The sequence below is a fragment of the Diabrotica undecimpunctata genome, chromosome 4 (genome assembly GCF_040954645.1).
Source record: "Diabrotica undecimpunctata isolate CICGRU chromosome 4, icDiaUnde3, whole genome shotgun sequence".
In the NCBI taxonomy this organism is placed as follows: domain Eukaryota; kingdom Metazoa; phylum Arthropoda; class Insecta; order Coleoptera; family Chrysomelidae; genus Diabrotica; species Diabrotica undecimpunctata.
In genome coordinates this window covers 45,037,078-45,043,077 of record NC_092806.1, presented here as the reverse complement: position 1 = coordinate 45,043,077, position 6,000 = coordinate 45,037,078, and the positions used below count along the sequence as shown (strand labels likewise).

Here is a 6,000-nt window from a genome sequence, read left to right as displayed (position 1 = left end):
TTATAAACAAAATCAACCAAAATCTCTGTCACATTCATATAGACCTATTTATCTAACTTGCCATATCGCCATATTTTACTAAAGTGTCCTTTATATTGCATGGAGAGACTTCAATATAAATTACAAGATACCTTACAGGCAATATTAAGTGACGAAACTGATATGAAAAATTTGACATCATACTTACATTCCATAAATGTACTAAATAAATTGTAAAACTCTAAATTGTACAACGCCAATGACCCTATGAGGTTGAAGCATAAATAAATAAAAGTCATAATCAAAACATTTTGTTTACAAACCAAATTAAGAAATAGTTAAACTAAATAACATAACGTTTGTCAAAGTAAGTGTTCGATACGTCCACCATTTTCTGTAATGTATTTGTCAATATATTCCATAAAAAATCGTCTCAAATTAAATAGCATCATTGGTTCTGAAGAAACTGCTGCAGTATTTATTTCTTCCCATAGTTCGAATGTTGACTTATAGACACGTTGTTTTAATGCGTCCCATACACCTAAATCAAGGGGATTAAATTCTGTGCTACGTGGTAGCTATAATGTATAATGGATGAACATATTTTTTTCGATACATATCCAAACCTTATAGTATATTATTGAACTATATCTTTGTAATGATAAGACTATTAAAAAGAATTAATATACTATTTTAAAAATAATACCTCAATTAACCATAGGAGCTTATCGTCTATGCTTCGCCTAGCTCAGTCTCTCAAGTGTGAATGCTTCTTGTCTTAAACTATAAATTAAACAATAAACCTTTAGGTGGCAGCAAATAAAACAATGATTTAACTAATCATATTTATTTAGCACGTGATATTTAAATAGCAAAAACAACCCTGCCTAATGCTTTACATTAAATAAATTTGAATGATATTTGTGGCATCGATGGGCTGCTTGCTTCTAGATATATGTGGCCTCCCGATTAAATGGTTAGGTCCTCCAGAGCATGTGGGTAGGCCCTACTGACAGCTGCAGTTATTCCATATTATTCCCATAAACATGTAGAATTTAAAAATATTCCATAAACTAGAATATTAAATAGCGTGTATTAGAGAAACATCAAAGGGGGTTAACTTCCTTGCCAATTATTTTACCAAAATTACAATTAAACAAATAGCAAATGGTAAGGATAAAATGAAATAGATTTACTATTAAAATTAGCTAAATTCTGTTAGATTTCTACATGCATAAAATTGAAAACGTGGCTTTAACAGAAGTAAGATTACGAATATTGAAAATGCTGATGTCAGAATTATAGAATATAGATTACAATGAAAGTGCTCACATCAAAAGAATTTTGCAGACCATAAAATGAAGATTATAATAATTCCTACCTTCTTTAATAAATTTCAATTACTGACAAAAAAGAATATTCCCACTACGAAAGGTGATTGACAAAGTATAGCACAGGTGTTATGGGATGTATGCCTATGATGGAATTAGCTCTTTTGTCAACATAGAAGAGAATATTTACTAGCTAACAGAAAGAGAAAGGGGAAATATTTATTCTACCGAAAATAAAAAAAAGGGCGCTAACTACTTTTTAAAGAAAAAGTAGTAAAAAAGAAACTGAAGGTAAAGGAACTAATAAACTAATAAAGAAATTAAAATAAAATAATTCTTTAAATATAAATTAATAAATATGTGATGTTTATAATGTTACATATAATTTGTCGCAGAGGTTAAATAATGTAATAAACTGTGATGTATCTTGTTCATTAATTACTTATATACACACAGAATAACCTATTGATTACATTACTTATTTATATGATTACGTTACAGATTACGAGTAACTATAATTACATCTCAAACAAATGGACTATTATGATTTACTAACTAAATTATGCTGAACTAAATTGCCTGTGTGTTTACTATATTTATAACAATATCGATTATTAGGAAAATGATAATGTTTTTGTAAAAATGCTAAGTATTTGAGGTTAAATTTGTAGCAAAAGTATTATGAAACAAGACACATATGTGTTATTCAATACCTGTGGCCTAGTTTCTAATTTTCCTAATAAAAATGGGTAAACAATTTACATAATGAATAATAAGTATTCTTTAGGGATTTTTTATGAATTAGATAATTATATCAATATCCCACTACATTTCACAGGAATATGACTACCATGACCGATCCAACGTTCAAAAAGTTGTATATAAGTATGTTCTCACTGCCTTGTCTCTAGAATTTGGTGGTGTACCATCTTGCATAAACCACATATTTTGGGTTTTTAGCATTTTACAGTAGGGAAAAAGTAATACAACGCTAGTATAGAAACTTAAGAAGCGATAGAAAAGATGAATTGTAAACATGATGACGGGCAACGTCTGAATACGGACACGGCACCTAAAGAAAAATATAAAGAATATTTTCTCCAGTAAGACATTTAGCAGCCATAATAAAGCATTTGTGATGTTACATTATCATCTTTAATTTGTTTTAATAAGAATAAACTATGAATTAGGCTTATCTACAGGTATTCAGTGCTTTACCGCACAAATATCAGAACTAAGAATTATTGTGCAGCTGACTTATAAAATGCGATTCTCTCGAAAACGGTTAAATCTTGAGGTTACTAACAAGTATACCTTTTCTTTGTAAAAATATGTGGCTGTAAAATTTTTTAACACAAATAGAGCTAACTTAAAGAGCAAAAAAGTTAAACGCCAATGTATGCCATATATGGGGCATATGTGGCGCCGTCTATCAGTTACGTTAAAGTATGTATGAAATTATAATTTATCCTACTCAAGAGCATCCAACTTTTACAAACGTAAAAGTTATAGCGAAAAATAAAATTTCCACTTTAGCACCCTGTATCTTTCTTAACTCTCCATCCCACGGGTGGGGTCCATCAGTACAAGTATAAATGAAATTTGCTTAATTTTTTCAATTTTTTTTTGTATTTTTTTCCTAGACTCGGTGTACCTTTTAATGATACTGAATAGTACACTTTGGCATAATTTGGTAAAATTGTATGAATCCCTTCAATAGCTACATACAAAAGTATCCTGACAGACCCCACCCGTGAGTGGACGTTGCTTGTTTTGTGCTAAGGCTTGGCTAATATAACAGCTGTAAATGCATTTATTATATACTCCGATACATACGTCCAATAATACGAATGCGGAATTTCGGTCTTCTCGTCGATTGTTTTTGAAGTCTTTAGGAATTGCGTCAGTCCAGAAAAATATGAAAATAAGAGCGTTAAATATGCGTATACCGAGAACATCACGGTAACTTGCTGCAAAATTTTCTGGAATTGTGCAAACGACGAGGGATGACCCAGCCCCCGGGAAAATGGGGATGGTGTAAGTATTGTAAAAAAAGAAAAACTAGTTATTTTGCCAATTGTGCAAAAACTGGTTATGTGTGGAACATATAAAAGCATGTTGTGCCGATTGTATAGAAACAAAATTAACATTATTTAACCCCCTCTATTTTCTGTTTCCAATTAACATTTTGGATATTTAGTTTTTACTTGTATTACTGTAACTACATTATATGGAGTAATAATATTGTGCAAAGCACGTGGTATTCGTGTGTATTAAGGTATAAAAACATTGCTTATTACAAGCTTAAATTTTTATTTTAAGAAGATCTTTTCGGAATTAAATCATTCCATCATCAGTTAAATAAAAAGTTGTTAAAAAACATTGTATGGCCACTTAAAAAACTTTCGAAGGACATCCGTATTAAAATATAATCCTCATGGTTTTATCAAGGTAAATGCAATAGACTTAACTTATTGATTATTAAAAACTGAAGATGGGGGCATCTTACATGACCCCCTGTAGCTGGTGAACTTTTTTCGACTTTCATTACCTCTGTTCTGTTCTGGAGTCTTGGGCTAACTGGTTAGCCCAAGCTAACTGGTTAGCAGTTAGCCCAAGACTCCAGAACAGATCAGAGGTAATGTAAGTCGAAAAAACTTCACCAGCTACAGGGGGTCATGTAAGATGACCCCATCTTCAGTTTTTAATAATCAATAAGTTAAGTCTATTGCATTTACCTTGATAAAACCATGAGGATTATATTTTAATACGGATGTCCTTCGAAAGTTTTTTAAGTGGCCATACAATGTTTTTTAACAACTTTTTATTTAACTGATGATGGAATGATTTAATTCCGAAAAGATCTTCTTAAAATAAAAATTTAAGCTTGTAATAAGCAATTTTTTTATACCTTAATACACACGAACACCACGTGCTTTGTATTCCACAGGTATACTAGCCACTCCTGGATATCTCCACTTCATGGTTTGTTCCAGTTTCACTTTTAATTTTTAATAATATAGTCTTTTTTTATATATTTTTTTTATATTTTGCCGTTCATGACACTTTTAGTAAACTCTTGTAAAAAAATAATGGTGTTAGTTATTTCGCAGTAAACTATACCAATAGATATTAATACACATATTATATATACATTTAGGTAATACAACGTTACATCAGTAAATTTCCTTAAAAATATTAAAAAAAAAAAAATTTATTGAGAAAAACCATGATTAAAATTTGGTTCTGATAGACCCCACCCGTGGATTTGTGCCACAAAAAAGTCACCCGTGGAAAGGAGAGTTAATATCAACATTTTATTAAAGCAATTTGGATTAAATCGTAATATTTTAAAGTGAAGAATCTAGAGTTTCTGTTTGTACAATTACTTAAGGACCACCCTGTATATATAAACAGCATGTGCCAAATAAATTAGTTTGAGCTACAATGATTTAAAATAATGTGATAATTGGGATCCATGAAAAGTGCAGCGGTAATAATAAATATACATTGCGTGTTATATAAAACTAGCATAACTCTTAAAAAGGAAAATCGTGTTTTACGGAGTCGAAAACTCAAAAATTGGAAAATAAATTATTTAATAAAACGCAATAGATAAATTAAAAACTTGCGGCAACGTTAATTAACAAAAGTAACTTTACCGCAAATTGGGATAAAATTTAAGTACTTCTAGCATTTCAAAAAACAGATCAAATAAAGAATTATTTGATTGCTGTTTTTACAGCAATTGTATACTGCTGATTGCTGATTGCTGATTGTTACTTTTATATTGGCAAAATTGTTATATTTACCTATCATGAAGAGGATCTAGAAGTTTAATTTAATTTAAAATCCCTATTGGTACATTTGTATCACTACATAAAAGGATGAATTTTTTTCGTGGAAGTAAGCGATCCAGATTGGAAGCCATGGAAAAAATAAAAAATAACGTTTGGGCAACTACTTCAGGTTTTGAAATTAAAATATTATTAGATATCAAATTTGTCAGTGATGTCCAGCTTAGCGTGCATATGGCATATTATTTTGTACTAATTAATTTTGTACTGGCACTTGTTGTATTCTTGGTGTTTAGAGTTATAATAAATAGTTTCCATTGCTCTCTAGTGATATTTTGAGAGTCGTATACTATTTTTTGTAAATTTAGCAAATATTGCTAGTTCGTTACACCAGTGGTACCAGAACATTATGAGAAAATCCAAAGACATCTCACCAAGGAAAATGGTGGAAATAAAAACTTTATTATTGAACAATATGTATAAATATATCAATGTATAAGGAAAAAACATGACAAAAATTTGGATTTGACCCCACAACGCAAACAAAAATGTAATCGAAAAAAAAAACACCACAAGATGTAAGAAAAATTGGGAATATTGTCTTCTTCTTCTTCAGGTGCCATCTCCGCTACGGAGGTTGGCAATCATCATAGCTATTTTAATTTTTGAGGCAGTAGCTCTAAATAGTTCTTTCGAGCTGCATCCAAACCATTCTCTCAGGTTCTTAAGCCATGAAATTCTTTCGATGCTTCTTCTGCCATCTATCTTTTCTTGCATTATGAGTCGCAGGATGCCATACTTCTCGCCCCGCATCACATGTCCGAGATACTGTAGCTTTCTTTCTTTAATTGTAAGTTAAACTTCCTTCTCTTTGCCTATTCTTCTCAGTACTT

At 30.7% G+C, this 6,000-nt stretch overlaps 1 long non-coding RNA gene across 1 annotated transcript in view; it reads right to left on the bottom strand.

The window, feature by feature from the left end:
- Window positions 1-968: 968 nt before the first annotated feature.
- The window catches only part of LOC140438224 (uncharacterized), a 132,907-nt gene continuing 127,875 nt past the window's right edge, over window positions 969-6,000 (bottom strand). The window contains exon 3 of the long non-coding RNA XR_011950460.1: window positions 969-1,052. This is a non-coding gene — a long non-coding RNA (uncharacterized lncRNA). The remainder of the gene's footprint in view (window positions 1,053-6,000) is intronic.